Here is an 18,758-nt window from a genome sequence, read left to right on the forward strand (position 1 = left end):
CACAGGCTGTAACGCAAACAGGTCTTCCCCACATCATCCCTACAACTGGAGCCTTGTAAATAATCTCTCTTCCGATTCCTGCATATAAAATTATTCATACCGTTTCTCACTTGCACATTCTTTGTTGTGCCTTGGTAGTTATAAATTAATAGCCAACCATCACTTAGGACATTGTGTAGGAGGAGAGGTTTACCTAGGGAGCTTCACAGTGACAGTTTCTTAGTGATAAATGAGTGACTTTAAGCTGTAATTATGGTCGATAGCCGATTATAAATTACATAATGGCATAGTTGTTTTAACACCAATTCATTTCAGTGCAGTGTTTTTTTTGCAAGTGTCTGCACTGATCAGGTACTGTAGATCAGTGGTCCTCAACTCCGTTCCTCAGGGCCCACTAACAGGCCATATTTTAAGTATTACCTTGGGGAGATGCAGATTAGAGTACTGCAATCACTGAGCAGCAAATTATATCACCTGGGATGTATTTCAGTTATCTTGCAAACCTGGCCTGTTATGGCACTTTTCCACTGCAAGTACCGGCTCGGCTCCACTCGGCCCTGCTTGGCCCGGTTTGCTTTTCCACTGCTGGTACCGCATGGTACGGTGTTGGTACGGTGTTGGAACGGTTCGGTATGGTTTGCTTTTCCACTAAAGTAGTACTAAAAGTTAAGTGGGTGGGATAACAACAGGGTGGGTGGGATTCTCTGACCAATCAGTGGCTAGTAGTGACTGCATGCAAAGGATTGTGGGATATGGTACCTGTTGGAACCACAATTGAGTAGGAACTGTTTTTTAGAGCCGTAACGTTCGGTTCCATGCAGTGGAAAAGCGCCCCCGTACTGTACCGAACCGTTCCTACACCGTACCATGCGGTACCAGCAGTGGAAAAGCACAAAAGCGAGCCGAACCGTACGGTTCCATGCAGTGAAAAAGCGCCGTTAGTGGGCCCTGAGGACCAGGGTTGAGGACCACTGCTGTAGATGACATTTTACTTGATTTTTGGGATATTACAGCACTATTCGATTTGCATTTTTCTGTGGTGTAAGCGTTTTGAGGCAACAGTGGTTCATACTTTCTGCAATAAATGAGCATTGACTGATTACAGTACAACTGGAGAGTATCGGTAGGACCTGCCATGTACCAGACAAGTCTAGCCAGATGCTCTAGGGGGAACAAAGTTTTTGGCTGAGTTGATTTTTTAAATCGTTAATTATTTTCCCTGATTGAATATGTCCTTAAAGTGATACTAAAGTCTCGTTTTTTTTTCTTTAAAAATAACAAACATGTCATACTTACCTGCTCCGTGAAGTGGTTTTGCACAGAGCAGCCCAAATCCTCCGCTTTTCGGGTCCCTCGCCGGTGCTCCTGGCCCCTAACTTCTGCCCAGTGCCCGCTTGCTATGGGGGCACCCAAGCCGAACTGCTGCTTTGTGTGTCCATTCAGATCCAGAGCTGCGGCTCGGCCCCACACAGCCCCCCCTCTCTCCTGATTAGCTCACTGACTTTGACAGGAGTGGGAGCCAAAAGGCACCCCACTGCTGTCTCAGCTAATGAGGAGGGAGAGTCCCGCATAGCTGAGACTCGTGTGCAACATCGCTGGATCGAGATGGGGCTCAGGTAAGTATTTAGGGGCTGCTGCACACAGAAGGTTTTTTTATCTTATTACATAGAATGCATTAAGATAACAAAAAAAAAAAAAAAACTGACTTTAGAACCACTTTAAGCCTGGTACACACAGGCCGAATACTGGCTGATATCAGCTAGTTCAACAAAAACCAGGTGACCCGTGTGTACACTAGCCTGGCCGGCTTCTGCTGAATGGGCATGCTGGAGTGGAAACCAGCACCTGATCAGCGCTGGTGGGTGGGGGGGGGTTGGGGCTGACAGGGGTGAGTCCCCCTGTCAGAATGCAATATAGCTCAGCGGGGTGATCCTCCCAAACTCCTCAGTTTGTTTTTATTCTTCATTCAGCCATTCATCAGGTTGAATAAGAAAAAAAAAAAATGAAGTGTGTAACCAGGCTTTAGTTTTTTCCCCCCTTTCCCTCCTTTACAGCCAGAAACATTCACATTCAACTGTTACAGACACAAATTATGTATAGAATGCTTTTTAGAAAGGTCATCTGATGGCTGGATCGTGAATGCATGGCTGGCTGTAACATTATGACTTTGCTCCCTTAAAATGGAAGGGTTGGGAGACAAAGATTTCGGGCACAGAACTTATAAAAAATTAACTTTTTATTAAACAAATTTTATTATATTCTTTATTATATTTTCAACATAAATTTGCTCCCTTAAAGCCCAACTCGTTTTTTATTAAAATAATGGGGAAGGAGTACAACTTCTGTCGGGTTTTTATTGTTGTCTCTGGCCATACAAAGGACATTTCTCCTATTCTTTTTTTTTACCCTTGACGCAAGGACAAAAAAAAAAAAAAAAAAAAAAAAAAGGAGGGGGATCATGCAAAACTAAGCACAGACAGCAAAAAATGCCTCACAAAGCCCTTGGACCTGGGACCCAAAGAGATGAGAACTGCAGCAGATAACCCCTCCACTGTCCTTCTTTGTGAAGGGGAATTTGGGTACCAAGTCTTGCTCCCAAAGGAAGGGCTACATTTTGGCTTTGAAGATAAAGCCTGGGAAGAGTGATGGGACACTTTGATTAGAGGAGGTAGAAGCGCCAAAGAAGAAGGGTTATGAAATCTACTGTTCGTTCCTGTGACCTCTTTAATGAACTTGTTAAGTGCACCCAAGATCTGTCCTCCTACAAATAGCAAACAAGTGAAGATTCTTTTATAGGCAGCTTCAGCTGTAAAGGTTTTTAGCCATAAGATTCTCCTTTAACAGACAGAAGAGAAAGTAATTCTTGAAATTTGTGTCATGACTTGTTCTAGGACATCAAAGCAGAAAAAGTAGGGCAGAAAACATTTGTAAGTGTTCTACCAGAACTCAGTCCTGGAATATAGCATCCTGGAAATGGTTTACTGCCCTACCCCAATTAGCAGCAGTTTGACAAACAGAATTTACAACTATAGCCAGTTGACGGGCTGACCCAGCAAGAGCAAAAGCAGCCTTTAACCACTTAAGCCCCGGAAGATTTTACCCCCATTCCGACCAGGGGGTATTTTACGACTCGGCACTGCGTGACTTTAACTGACAATTGTGCGGTCATGCAATGTGGTACCCAAACGAAATTTACGTCCTTTTTTTCCCACAAACAGAGCTTTCTTTTGGTGGTATTTGATCACCTCTGCGCTTTTTATTTTTTGCGATATTAATAAAAAAAGAGTGAAAATTTTGCAAAAAAAACGGAATTTTTGTAAAATCTTACCTGTAAAATTCCTTTCTCTGAGTCCTCCGACAGTCGCCGCCATCTTCATATTCGTCACAATGGGGTATTAGACTTTGCTCCGTAGGAGTAGCTAGGCAACAGAATATGTCAATATTAAAGCTTTTAACATATCCCCACCCCAGGGGGTGGTCCCCTCAGTCTATACCCTCCTGCTTCCTGTTTCCTACTTCAGTTTCAGTGGAATAGCAGTAGAGTACCTAAACCCCAAAAGAGGGGCGGGGGCGGCGACTGTCGGAGGACTCAGAGAAAGGAATTTTACAGGTAAGATTTTACAAAAATTCCGTTTTCTCTTACGTCCTCCGACAGTCGCCGCCATCTTCATATTCGTCACAATGGGGACGTCCCAAAGCAGTGCAAACATGAGGGGTGGGAAACGCAGCCGCGCCTAAAGGCAACGCAGTCTCCACATCAAAGAAAGGAACCTTACCAAAGGAAGGAAACCAGCTGGGCAACATGAGAAAAAACTTGCTCAACGGGAGCAATAACCCAGGAAAAAAACAAATAACCCAGGGATAAAAAGAAATCCCAAAAAGCCCAAAGGTCCAAAACAAGGGACCCTAAGGAACCGCCGCACTAAGAACCTTGCGGCCAAAGGAAGCATCTGCCGATGCTTGAACAACCACTCCGTAGAATAGAGTGAAGGTGTGCACGGTCGACCAAGTCGCCGCCTTACACACCCGGGCCACAGAAGCCCCATGACGACAGGCCCAAGACGTACTCAGAGACCTGGTAGAGTGCGCCTCCACAGGCATAGGGGAAACTTTTCCCTGCAAAGCATAGGCCTGTTCAATGGCCTGTCTGAACCAATGGGCAACGGCAGAAGCCGACGCCGCTACGCCCTTCAAAGGACCCCCGGAAGGACAAACAAGAATCCGACTTGCGAAAAGATTCAGACAATTTTTGGTAAATCCTAATCGCCCGAACAACATCCAAGGAGTGCAACTCCACCCCCATCGGATGTTTAGACTTCGCGCAAGGCGAAGGCAAGCCAACGTCCTCATTGAGGTGAAATTCCGAAACCCTCTTCGGAAAAAAAGAAGGGTTAGGTCGCAAGACCACCTTAACCAAGTGAGTGACCAGATACGGACATTTGCAGGACAAGCTGCCAGCTCCGACACTCTGCGGGCCGAAGTGATCACCACCAAAAAAGGTGACCTTCTTGGACAACATAGACAACGAGATCTACCCGATCCGTTCAAAAGGACCATGTTGTAACACGGACAGAACAAGATTCAAGTCCCAAGGAGGCAGAGGCACCCTCCTAGGAGGGACCAGATGCCCCTGAACAAAAGTGCCAACCAAGGAGTTAGATGCCATAGGACGTTGAAAGAGAACGGCCATCGCAGACACCTGACCCTTGATCGTAGCCAGCGCCAAACGCTGGCAACACCCTTTCGAAGGAAGGACAACACCCTAGACACCGAGTACGGGCGAGGTGAAAACCCCCTGGACTCACACCAGGCAAAATAGGCCTTCCAAGTACGGTAATAGACCTTCCCCGAGGAAAATTTCCTCATTTCGATCAAAGTGTGAATGACCTCAGGGGAGAGACCCCTATCCCTCAGGACCTTGGTTTCAACAGCCAGGCCGTCAAAGCCAGCGACTGTAAAGCAGGATGGAATATCAGCCCTTGAGACCGGAGATCTTCTCGAAGAGGCAGACGCCACGGGGCGTCGACCGCCAAATGCATGAGGTCTGCGCACCAGGACCGGCGAGGCCAGTCCGGTGCCACAAGAATCACCGTGTACTGGTTCCGAGTGCAACCTGCGAAGGAACCTGGACAGCCATTGAAACTGTGAAAACGCATACATCAGTCGGTACTGATGCCACGGGGCTACCAACGTGTCTGACGCGTCTGCCCGAGGATCACGCAGCCTTGCCACGAATCTTTTCACCTTGCTGTTCAGACGAGACGCGAACAGGTCTACCTTCGGAAGACCCCACTTCGCGCACCACATCTGGAAGACATCCGGGTGGAAGGACCATTCCCCCTGGTCCAGGGACTGGCGGCTGCAGATAATCCGCCTGCCAGTTCTCCACCCCCGGAACGTGAACCGCCGATATCGCCGGGACGTGTGTCTCGGCCCAAGACAGAATGTCGGCCACTTCCCGAGCCGCTCGGGCTCTCTTGGTGCCCCCTTGGCGATTGACGTAAGCCACCGCCGTGGCATTGTCCGTCTGCACCCGAACCGGACAGCCCTGCAGCCCGTCCAGCCAACGTTGAAGGCAGAGATTCATCGCACGCAATTCCAGAACGTTGATCAGAAGGGAGGAGACCTCCCCCGACCAAGTTCCCAGGGCGGACAGAACGCCCAGAACACCACCCCAGCCCGACAGGCTGGCATCCGTGGTGACCACCGTCCATGAGAGAGGACGAAAAGACTTGCCCCCCGACACCGCCGGGGACTGGAGCCACCACAGAAGATCCCTTCTGGTGCGATGGCCCAACGAAATCTGGAGATCCAGAGATAGCGGTCGCCCGTCCCACCTGGACAGGATCTCCGCTTGGAGACCCCGCGTGTGAAACTGGGCGAAGGGAATCGCCTCGAAAGCCGAGACCATCAATCCCAGACATCTCATGCGCGTCCGGAGTGATGAGCACGGAACGTCCCTGAGGGACCTGACTCCTTCCTGAAGAGTCCTGAGTTTGTCGTCCGGTAGGAAGATCTTCGCCTGGACCGAGTCCAGAAACATTCCCAGGTAGGGAAGACGAATCGACGGACACAGCATCGACTTTGGAAAATTTATCGTCCAACCAAACTCCTGTAGAGTCAGCATCGTGATGGACAGGTCCTCCTCCAGACCCTGGCTGGTCGCAGACCGAACCAGAACATCTTCCAGATACCCCAGGACAGAGATGCCCTGGGCTCTCAACAAAACCAGAAACCGGTGCAAGCACCTTGGCGAAAAACCGTGGAGCCGAAGCGAGACCAAAAGGTAACGCCACGAATAGGTAGAGATCCTCCGCAATGGCGAATCGAAGGTACCTCTGGTGACCCTCGAAAAACGGGATGTGAAGGCACGCATCCTTCAAGTCGATGGAAGCCATGAATTCCCCCGGAACCAGGGCAGCCACCACCGACCGCAGGGTTGCCATGCGGAACTTGCGAACCCACACAAAGCGGTCCATAGCCTGTAAGTCCAGAATAGGACGCACCCTGCCCTCCTTCCAGGGCACAGAGAACAGATTGGAAGAGAACCCCCGAAATCTGTCCCGATGAGGCACCGGAACCACCTGAGGGAAAAAATCTGCTCTCCGGCCGAGAGAGAAAACTCGATCTTGTAGCCAGAACGAACGATTTCCTGAACCCACCTGTCCCGAACACGGGCCAACCAGGGTTGAAGAAAAAACCGAGCAAGCGTCCCCCCACCCCAGAACTGGGTGAGGGTGCCCCTTCAGGCCGCATTGTTATGGGCAGCGGATCCGGACTGGCCGGACTTATGCTTACCCGACCACGGCTTCTTTTGGGAGCCTTGGCCTTTGAATGGTTCTCCCCTATAGGGCGACCGAAAGGCACGAAAGGACCCCTGAGAGGGCCGAAAAGAAGCATGCTACTTACCATGAGCAGCCCTAGCCTGGTGGGATTGGGGCAGGAGCGTGCTCTCACCACCCGTGACCCCCTTAATCAGTGCATCCAAGGATCCGCCAAAAAGGCGAGATCCATCATAGGGCAGATTGGCTAAGGTCTTGCGCGAAGATTGGTCCACAGACCAACACTTCAACCAAACCAGGCGGCGAGACAATACCGCCACACTGTGTACACGTGCAGCCAACGGTACTATATCCAGGGCCGCATCACACAAACACACGACACCCTGATGGATTTTATCCACCATATCCAATGTCGCCGGTGAGGCTGAATCAGCCACCAGGACGCGCCTGAGTGCCTGCGTCCAATTCGCGACAGCCTGGGCTGCCCTAAGCGAAGCAAATAGAGCCTTTAGCATAGAACCCATAATAGAGTAAGCATGACGGGGCAAGAGACTCCAGCCTCCTGCCCGTAGCATCCCGGAACACCGAGGTATCCTCTGCAGGAATCGCAGTGGACCTATTCATCAGTAGCGGGCGTGAAAGGATAACGCAGCCTGAACCTACTTGGTACAGCAAAAGGCTTGCGTATATTGCGCCATTGTTCCTTAACAGCGCGCTGAAAATCATCAGTGCAGGGAAAGACCTGCGATGTCTTGCGTCTTTTCTGCGTCCCATAAGCTGCCAGGGCAGCAGGGGGACGTGGTTCAACCCGTAAACGCAGTGTTTGCTTGATAGAAGCAACCAATTCATCCATGAGTGCAAGCTCTTCAGGCGAGCCAGGGGGAGAATTATCCACCCCTTCTACCTCAGCCTCCACCTCGGACCCCACAAGACCCAGGGGGGAACGGGACCCCGATAAGGAGACCCCAGCTATAGCAGCCCCATCACCAGCACCCTCTGTCAGAGGAGATTGAAAACTCTGGATCGTTGTGTGGATTGAACAGCCACAAGCATTAGCACCTGAGCAGCAAGATTAGCCACAACCGCAGCCAAAACCCCCCCTGGGGGGGAAAACAGCCCTTGGTCACCCACCAAGTGGTAGGAAATTTGTGTCCCTGAGAATCCATTGCCCCAATGATAAGCCGGAAAATAAAGGGTTAATTGCCCCTTAAACAAGCGCTGCCCACCGCACACACACACTGGCACAATTTTTACCCCCACCGGGAGAAAAAGGCTCAACACAGGCAAGGATAAAGGGATAGGGAGGTAAAAACCTGTAGAGACCAATCGCTGCTGCTGCTGCTGCCTCGATCGGTGCACCCAGGGAGGGGAAGCGATGCAACACAGGGCGCTCCATGAAAGCCTATGGAAGGCTACAAGAAAATGGCCGCCCGCAGTGATACCATGCGGCTGGAGCGAGCGCTGCCAAAATGGCGCCGTTTGGCGCCGAAACCGCCGCTCCTCCACCTCAGCGAGGTGGACCAAGCATAGCATAGCATGTAAAAACATGGCGGACCGCCGCAGCGGTCGCTGAAAGTGCCCCAAACATGATAAAAATCATGCCCCACAGCACACAGCCGTTCACACAAACACAAACTGACACAGACAGTGCAGCACAGCCCCCCTCCTTGCAGCCCACAGCATGCAGCCAGAGAGATAGGGATTTCAATAGTGTGAACACAGGCAGGGTTACACAGTCCCAGACTGACACCCCCCCAACAGACAGGTCCCCACATAGATACACTTACCTCCTAATGGCGTGGGGAACCCGCACAGGAGAACAAGCCGCTGCGCATGTGGCAGGGAGAGTCGCATCCAGGACGCAAAAAAAAAAAAAAGAAATCGGGGTTAAGAAACCGCACAGCGTCCAGTGAGGTAGCCACCTCACCAATCATCCCTGCACCGAACAGGGATGGGTCGTTCACTGTGCCAGGAGCGTTACCTGGCTGAACGCTCGAAGGCAGGCTGGGAAGCCACTGACCCACAACCTGCTAACAGGGGGATCAGCCCGAGATCCAGCCTGCACGAATCCTCTTCATCAGAAGAACTAACTAATGCTGACAAAAAGAACAGCTAAGTAAAGAGAGAGAAAAAACTCAAACAAAAAATCAAAAAAGAAGATAAAGGCTGAGACAAAATGCCCCAGCATAGAGAGATCCAGCTACTCCTGACAAGCTAGACATTGAAACTGAAGTAGGAAACAGGAAGCAGGAGGGTATAGACTGAGGGGACCACCCCCTGGGGTGGGGATATGTTAAAAGCTTTAATATTGACATATTCTGTTGCCTAGCTACTCCTACGGAGCAAAGTCTAATACCCCATTGTGACGAATATGAAGATGGCGGCGACTGTCGGAGGACGTAAAAGAGAAATGACATTTTCAACTTTGTCTTTTAAAAAATATCCAATATACTCAATTTATGTATTTTTTTTTTGGCCAAAATATATTTAGCTACATGTCTTTGACAAAAAAAAATTCAATGAGCGTATTTTTATTGGTTTGCGCAAAAGTTATAGCGTCTACAAACTATGGTGTAAATACTGAAATTTACGCAGCTTTAATTTTTGACTGCCTATCTCATTTCATGAAGTGCTAAAATGGCAGGGCAGTACAAACCCCCCCCAAACTACCACTTTTTGGAAAGTAGACATCCTAAGGAATGTTCTGAGAGGCATGTTGAGCTCATTGAATATTTCATTTTTTTGTCACAGGTGTTTGAAAAATGACTAAAAAATTTTTTTTTTTTTTTTTTTTACACAAAGTTGTCATTGAAATGATATATTGCTCACACATGCCATGGATATATGTGTAATTACACCCCAAAATAAATTCTGCTGCTTCTCCTGAGTACAGGGATACCACATATGTGGGACTTTTTGGGAGCCTAGCTGTGTACGGGACCACAAAAACAAATCCCCACCATCAGAATTTCAAAGGGCGTACATTTTTCATTGCATTTTCTCACTACCTCTAACGGTTTAGGAGGCCCTGAAATGTCAAGATACCACAAAACCCCCCCAAATGACCCCATTTTGGAAAGTAGACACCCCAAGCTGTTTGCTGAGAGGCATGGTGAGTCCATGGAATATTTTATATTTTACCACAAGTTTTGGGAAAATTACTATATTTTTTTTTTTTTTTACACAACGTTGTCACTAAAAGATAAAATTCTCACACATGACATGGGTATATGTGGAATGACACCCCAAAATACATTCTGCCACTTCTCCTGAGTATGGGGATGCCCCATGTGTGAGACTTTTTGGGAGCCTAGCTGTGTACAGGACCGCGAAAACCAATCAACACTCCCAGGTTTTCTAATGGCGTAAATTGTGCATGTCACCTCTGCACTACCTGTCACAGTTTCGGAGGCCCTAAAATTCCAAGATAGCACAAACCCCCCCCAAATTACCCCATTTTGGAAAGTAGACACCCCAAGCTATTTGCTGAGAGGCATGGTGAGTCCATGGAATATTTTATATTCTGCCACAAGTTCCGGGAAATACATATATATTTTTTTTTTTTCACAAAATTGTCAGTAAATGAAATATTGCTCGCACATGCCATGGGTATATGTGAAATGACACCCCAAAATACATTCTGCTGCTTCTCCTGAGTACAGGGATACCCCATGTGTGAGACTTTTTTGCAGTCTAGCCGAGTACAGGTCCCCGAAAACCAGTCCCCGCTTTCAGGCTTTCCAAGGGCGTAAATTGTTGATTTCACTCCTGTCCTGACTACCTATCACAGTTTCGGAGGCCCTAAAATTCCAAGATAGCACAAAACCCCCCCCCCCCCCAAATGACCCCATTTTGGAAAGTAGACACCCCAAGCTATTTGCTGAGAGGCATGGTGAGTCCATGGAATATTTTATATTTTGCCACAAGTTCCGGGAAATATATATATATATATATATATATATATTTTTTTTTTTTTTTATTTTTTTTTTACACAAAGTTGTCAGTAAATGATATATTGCTCACACATGCCATGGGTATATGTGAACTGACACCCCAAAATACATTCTGCTGCTTCTCCTGAGTATAGGGATACCCCATGTGTGAGACTTTTTTGCAGTCTAGCCGAGTACAGGACCCCGAAAACCAATCATCGCCTTCAGGCTTTCCAACAAGGGCGTAAATTGTTGATTTCACTCCTGACTACCTATCACAGTTTTGGAGGCCATGAAATGCCAAGACAGCACAACCCCCCCCCCCCCCCCAAATGACCCCTTTTCGGAAAGTAGACACCCTGAGCTATTTGCAGAGAGGCATGTTGAGTGTTTTGCAGATCTCACTTTTTGTCACAAAGTTTTGGAAATTGAAAAAAGAGGAAAAAAAATGCATTTTCCTGTTTTTTCTTCATTTTCCAAAAAAAATGAGAGCTGCAAAATACTCACCATGCCTCTCAGCAAAAAAATTGGAGTGTCTACTTTGCAAAATGGGGTCATTTGGGGGGGGGGGTTTGTGCAATCTTGGCTTTTTATGGACTTCAAAAGTGTGATAGGTAGTAAGGAGTGAGATCAACAATTTACGCCCTTAGAAAGCCAAAAGGTGCGCATTGGTTTTCCGGGTCCTGTACGCGGCTAGACTGGCAAAAAGTCTCACACATGGGGTATCATTTTACTCAGGAGAAGCAGCAGAATGTATTTTGGGGTGTCATTTCACATATACCCATGGCCTGTGTGAGCAATATATCATTTACTGACAACTTTGTGTAAAAAAATAATAAAAAAAATTTTTCCCGAAACTTGTGGCAAAATATAAACTATTCCATGGACTCACCATGCTTCTCAGCCAGTAGCTTGGAGCGTCTACTTTGCAAAATGGGGTCATTTGGGGGGTTTTGTGCTATCTTGAAATTTCAGGGCCTCTGAAACTGTGACAGGTAGTCAGGGGTAAAATCAGCAATTTACGCCATTAGAAAACCTGAAGATGTGGACTGGTTGTCGGGGTCGCGTACACAGCTAGGCTCCCAAAAAGTCTCACACATGTGGTATCCCTGTACTCAGGAGAAGCAAAAGAATGTATTTTGGGGTGTCATTTCACATATTCCCATGGCATGCATGAGCAATATATCATTTAGTCACAACTTTCTGTAAAAAAAAAAAAAAAAAAAAAAATAATAATTTTCCCGAAACTTGTGGCAAATTATAAAATACTCCATGGACTCACCATGCCTCTCAGAAAAAAGCTTTGGGTGTCTACTTTTCAAAAAGGGGTCATTTGGGGGGTGTTTGAACAGTCCCGGCATTTTATGCTCAATCTTAGCCACACATCACCCACTCTTCTAACCACTTGAAAACCAAGTCTTTTCTGTGCCTTTTTGTTTACATGATAAAATATTTTTATTTTACTAGAAAATTACTTTGAACCCCCAAACATATATTTTTTTAAAGCAGAGGCCCTATAGAATAAAATGGTGGATGTTGCAAATTTTTTTGTCACACGGTATTTGCGCACAGATTTTCCAAACGCAATTTTTGCGAAAAAAATACATTTTTTTTTAATTTATTGCACAAATACACTATATAATTCCAATTTTTTTGGTAAAATTTAAAAGATGATCTTATGCCGAGTTCATAGACACCTAACATGACATGCTTTAAAAATTGCGCATGCCTGTGCAGCGGCAAAAACATACGTACATTTTTAAAAACCTTTAAAAGTCTCTACAGATTACCACTTTAGACTTACAGAGGAGGTCTACTGCAAGAATTACTGCACTCGATCTGGCGATCGCGGCGATACCTCACATGCATGCTGCAATTGCGGTTTACATATGACACTAGACCACCGCTTGCGTGCGCCATTGCGTGCAAGCACCGGGGGAAAGGGGGGGGGCTCAATTTTTTTTTTCTTTTGCTTTTTTATGTTATTTTGACACCTTTCCTTTAATTTTTTTTTTTTTTTTTTAAATCATTTTTATTGTTATCATAGTGAATTTAAATATCCCCTATGATAGCAATCTGTGGTGACAGGTACTCTTTTTTAAAAAAATTGGGGTCTCTTAGACTCTAGATCTCTCCTCTGACCTTAACGCATCTGACCACACCAAAATTGGTGTGATAAAATACTTTCCCAATTTCCCAATGGCCCTGTTTATTTCTGGCGAAACAGAAGTCATAAAATGCTCGTAGCCTCCGGCATCTTAGGCCATAGAGATGATTGGAGCCATTCTCATCTCCAATTAGCTCTATGGTTAGATAATTGAACCACCGGCTGCACTCTCGGGTTAACCGGTGGGACAGGAGAGCCAGAGAAAAACCACGGAAGGCTGCGGAAGGCGGCGGTGGGGGGGGGGGGGGAGGCCCCTCCCACTGCACCACTGCATGTAAAAGCAGTCTAGCGGCCAATTACCTGCTAGGATTGCTTTTACATGTAAGCCGACAGCTGGCTGTAAAAAAACGATACCAAGATGATGCCTAAATCTGCAGGCATCATCCTGGTATAACCACTCAAAGTCCAGCAACGTACCAGTACATTGCTGGTCCTTGTTTGGCATATAGGTTTTTTTTTTTTTCATGCAGCCTGTGGGCTGAACGGAAAAAAAGAGAACCTATCAGAAATCAGCACAGGAATAATGCGTAGTATTACTCATCATTAACCGCCCAAACAACCACCCACTGAATTTAATGATGGGTATACACGACACTATCCACGTATACCAAAATAGGATTTTAACTGCAGTGCTGAAATCAGAAAGTCACCACAGCTGCTATCAGCAAAGGTATCCATATATGCTGAGCGCAAACGCTGTTTGTGTCAGAATATATAAAATCAATGCGTGGTAGCCGACGAGTACCTGCAAGAGAAACAGGTCACAAAAGAATGAAAAAACAAAAAGTACATTAAAAAAAGTACAGTAGGAAGAGTAGAAGGACATATAAAATGACTGACAACAACAGTTTTTGGAACTTCATCATTAACCGCCCAAACAACCACCCACTGAATTTAATGATGGGTATACACGGCACTATCCACGTATACCAAAATAGGATTTTAACTGCAGTGCTGAAATCAGAAAATCACCACAGCTGCTATCAGCAAAGGTATCCATATATGCTGAGCGCAAACGCTGTTTGTGTCAGAATATATAAAATCAATGCGTGGTAGCCGACAAGTACCTGCAAGAGAAACAGGTCACAAAAGAATGAAAAAACAAACAAAGGACATTGAAAAAAGTATAGTAGGAAGGAGTAGAAGGACATATAAAATTACTGACACCACAACAGTTTTTGGATCCTTTTATTTTTCTTTCTAACTGTTCCTTTATTTCTTGATTTGGGAGGGACTGCGATCTTCTCTTCCAGCTTGGGTCTCTCAAAATGTCGATGGACATCCAACATCCTTCGAGACCCTGTGTTTATGTGCCCTACACTGTGTCGTGCTGTACCCTATGCTAATAATCCACTAGTGTATGGTAGCGCTCGAAACATTCCCCGATGCAGAGACCAGGTTGGTCAGGACATTTGGGACAATAATAGCGGGTGTCACGCCTAAATCCGCGCTTGCTACAGACACAACATCTTCTTTGGGGCCATCTTTGGGTAGGGGTACTCGGGAGGACATGTGAAAAATGCCTCTCATGCAGCCGGCTCACTGCATCTGGAAGGGGAAGTTGGGCAGGCATGCCTCCTGGGTACAGGTAGGCAAGGATGATCTCTTCCTGGAATTCCCGGAAAGATCCAGTTCGTCCTGACGCCCTGTATAGGACAAAGGCGTTCAGCATAGCCAATTGGTATAGGTAAACAGACACTTTTTTTGTACCAGCGTCTGGCTTTACGGGCAACTAAATACGGCGCCAAAAGCTGGTCGTTAAGGTCCACCCCTCCCATATTAAGGTTATATTCGTGGACACAGAGGGGTTTCTCCATAATGCCAGTTGCCGTAGGAATTTGGATCGTCGTGTCTGGGTGAAGGGAGGACAGAACATAAACATCCCGTGTATCCTTCCACTTCACCGCAAGCAATTTGTCCGTTTTCAAGCAGGCTCTCGCCCCCCGACAAAGACGGGAATCTACAAGCCGTTGGGGGAAGCCCCGGCGATTAGGTCGCACGGTGCCACATGCGCCAATTTGTAAATCGAGAAGGTGACTAAATAGTGGCACGCTTGTGTAAAAGTTGTCCACGTACAAATGGTACCCCTTTCCGGATAAGGGTGACACCAAGTCCCAAACGATCTTACCGCTGCTCCCTATGTAGTCTGGGCAGTTGGGGGGCTCCACACAGCTATCTTTTCCCTCATAGACCCGGAAACTAACTGTATAGCCTGTGGCCCTGTCACACAATTTATACAGTTTGACCCCGTACTTGGCACGCTTGCTGGGGAGGTACTGTTTCATAGCAAGGCGGCCAGTAAATTTAATCAGGGACTCGTCAACGGAGACAACTTGTTCGGGGGTAAACAAGGCTGCAAACCGCTGATTGAAGTGGTCTATGAGGGGCCGAATTTTGTGGAGCCGATCGTATGCAGGGTCTCCCCGAGGACGACAGATTTCATTGTCGCTGAAATGCATAAATCGCAGAATTTGCTCATATCTCGTCCTGGACATAGAGGCAGAGTACATGCGCATATGGTGAACTGGGCTAGTGGACCAATATAGCCGCAATTCACTTTGTTTAGTTATGCCCATGTGGAGGGAAAGGCCCAGAAAGATCTTAAACTCGGAAACCGTTATAGGTTTCCAGCCCAATCGTCTGGCAAGGTGCGAATTTGGGTTGGCGGCGATGAATTGTTGTGCATATAAATTTGATTGATCCACAATAGATCTGTAAAGATCTTCCGTGAAGAACAGCTCAAAAAATTTCAGGGGCGTAAAACCAGCTGTCTCCACGTGGATTCCAGGTTGGGCGGTGAATGGGGGAAGTACTGGCGCTGTAGTATCAGTGGGTTGCCAATTAGGAAATGCCAGCGCATCAGGGAGGGCACTATGGGCTCTACGGGCCTGTCTTCGAATACGCGGTGGCTGCGGGCCACTACTTGTGCTAGCCACCGCACCAGCTTCAACTGCACTTAGGGGACTCGCCACGTCACCAGGTCTTACTGCAGTGCTGGTTGTACTAGGTCCAGGTTGTACTAGGCCGCTGGCGCTTGCCAGGTCAGAAGGATGAGCGGCACTAGTACCCACACTCTGCTCCATACGAGCACCCTGCGATTCCTGCATCTCAACAACTTCAGAATGGGGTCGGGTACGCCTGGGTCTAACAGGGACCCATCTGTCATCGGAGCTATCTGTCAGGGAGCCGCTGCTGTCATCAGGTTCATATACTGACACTAATTCGGTCATTGTAGCTTCCCCTTCGCTATCAGATGACCCGGTCAGCATATAACTGATAAGCTCTTCATCACTGTACGAACGTTTAGACATTTTGGTAACTAAATTTACCCGTACAGTGATGCGACTCACAGGTAATAAAAGCACCTGGTTGTCGAAGATTATTTCAAGTGCTACAAAAAAACTGCTAATGCTAGCAGGGATCAGGCCTGACTCTGCTAACACAGCGGTTTTGTGTCTTGTGTTTTTTTGCAAGTGACAGTAATCTATTGATTACTACACTTGCCTGGGTGAAAGGGTTAAACGCAGGTGCTGGCCGTAATCAGTACTGATCGTGCAAACACCGCGTTTTGGGAACCCTAAACTATGGGGGCGCTAGTATAGTTCTGATCAGATCAGATATTGATCTGTTCAAACACTATACTAGAAATGGAAGTGTATGTGCGTGCGTGCGTGCGTGTGTGGTAATCAAGGGGTTACTTCTAAACTATGCGCCGGGGATCTGGGGGGGGGGTGGCGGGGACCCTAAACCTCCTTTGGGAAAGAAACTAGCTCGCTAGCGCAACCTCAAGTCACAATGACACCAATACAAAATACAGTAAAAACAGTATATTAGGTGTGTATTAGTGCTAATGTGACAGAGGGTGTAGGGGTTAACGGGATGTGATCAGGGGGGGATCAGGGGTTTAAATCTTTATTGGAAGGGACTGGCGGGTATCCTAAGGATAAAAGGAACGGTGGCAAGCGCTAAACCTGGTCACAAGTCACACTTATACGAGTATATAGAAAATGCTATATACTGTATACAGTGTGTGTTGTGGCAGGGGGTGTAGGGGTGATCAGGGGGGGATCAGGGGATTAAATCTTTATTGGGCGGGTGGCGGGGACCCTAAACCTCCTTGGGACACAAACTTAGTCACCTGCGCTAATACTGATCACAATGACACTAATACAAATATACAAAAACACAGTATATTACGTTTGTATTAGTGCTGATGTGACAGAGGGTGTAGGGGTTAACTAGCTCTGATCAGGAGGGGATCAGGGGGGATCAGGGGCTTAAATCTTTATTAGGGGGGGGGGGGGTGGCGGGTAATTCAAGTGGAAAAAGGGGGGTCGCAAGCGCTAGACCTGACCACAAATCACACTTATACGGGTATATAGCAAAATGCTATATACTGTATATGGTGTGTGTTATGGCAGGGGGTGTAGGGGTGATCAGGGGGGGGGGGTCAGGGGCTTAAATCTTTATTGGGCGGGTGGCGGGGACCCTAAACCTTCTTGGGACAGAAACTCAGTCGCCTGCGCTAATTCTGATCACAATGACACTAATACAAAAATACAATAACACCGTATATTGCGTTTGTATTAGTGCTGATGTGACAGAGGGTGTAGGGGTTAACGGCGGTGATCAGGGGGGGGGGGTCAGGGGAGATCAGTGGGTTAAATCTTTATTAGGAGGGGGTGGGGGGTAATTTGAGTGGAAAAGGGGGGGTCGCAAGTGCTACACCTGTTCACAAATCACACTTATACAGGTATATAGGTAACTGCTATATGCTGTATATAGTGTGTGTTGTGTCAGGTGCTGTAGGGGTTAATTGGGGGGGCGATCGGGGGTGAAATGTGCCTATCTAGCTGTGTGTGGGTGCTTGGTGCAATTACTCACAGTAAGCCCCGGTTCACACTACTGCGTGTGCGGGGTTCGCATGTAATGTCGGAGCGCACTGCTCCGACATTACATGCGATCAGCTGTGCGGTGCGGGTTTAGCCATACAGTTTGTATGGCTAAATTCGCATCGCACCCGCAGCAAACACGCACAGGAGGCATTTTTGCTGCCGCATCAGGATCGGATCGCACAGCGGTTCACACTTGTGCGATCCGATCCTGTGCGAACTGCACGATCGCACTGCGATATGCGATCAAACTGGGGGTGTCGTTAACATTACATTGACACCCCCAGCGGATCGCATATGGCAGTGTGAACTGCCGGGGGTGCGTGTGCGATGCGGGAACAGGCTGCGAGTTCGCAGCCTTCCCGCATCGCATCAGTGTGAACCGAGCCTTAGATGTGCTCTCCTCTCACGCTGGATCCAAAAAGACCGTTGTGGGGGGAGGGCACATCTCCTCTAAGCCTGTGTTTACATTTCACAGGCTTAGAGGGTGATCTGATTGGGCAGGACCGATCAACAGGTCCAGACCAAAAATGATTGGCCTGGACCTGATGACTGATCGGTTCTGAACCCAATCGAGCCATCGGTGGCGGCGGGGGCGCGCGGGAGCGCGCACAGGGCCGGCAAAAAGTGCTGACGTAGGCCTACGTCAGTTTGCCTGGCCGGGGCTGAGTGCCGATGTAGATCGTCGTGCGCCGGTCGTAAAGTGGTTAAGAGTGCTTCAAATGTTCTGTATGCAGACTCGGTAAATGAAGGAACATCTTCTATAATAGGATGTTGATTTATGACTGAGACAGCAGGGTCTACCAAAGAAACCGTCCACTTGTTTGTGAATTCTTTTTCTTGGAGGAGTGGAAATCTTTTCAGAAGTACCCAAATTGTCCATTAAAAAAACAAGGAAAATCCGCGCTTAGGATAGGAAACTAAAAATTAGAAATTTGGCTGCAGCCCACTTCAAAAATACAACCCTGGAGGGGGTTATATCAAA

General features: G+C 47.5%; 1 protein-coding gene across 1 annotated transcript in view; it reads right to left on the bottom strand.

The window, feature by feature from the left end:
- SMYD4 (SET and MYND domain containing 4) overlaps positions 1-18,758 on the bottom strand; it is a 101,061-nt gene that overhangs the window by 53,798 nt on the left and 28,505 nt on the right. The window lies entirely within an intron of this gene.

Source organism: Pelophylax lessonae (assembly GCF_965119305.1).
Source record: "Pelophylax lessonae genome assembly, chromosome: 2".
Taxonomy (NCBI): domain Eukaryota; kingdom Metazoa; phylum Chordata; class Amphibia; order Anura; family Ranidae; genus Pelophylax; species Pelophylax lessonae.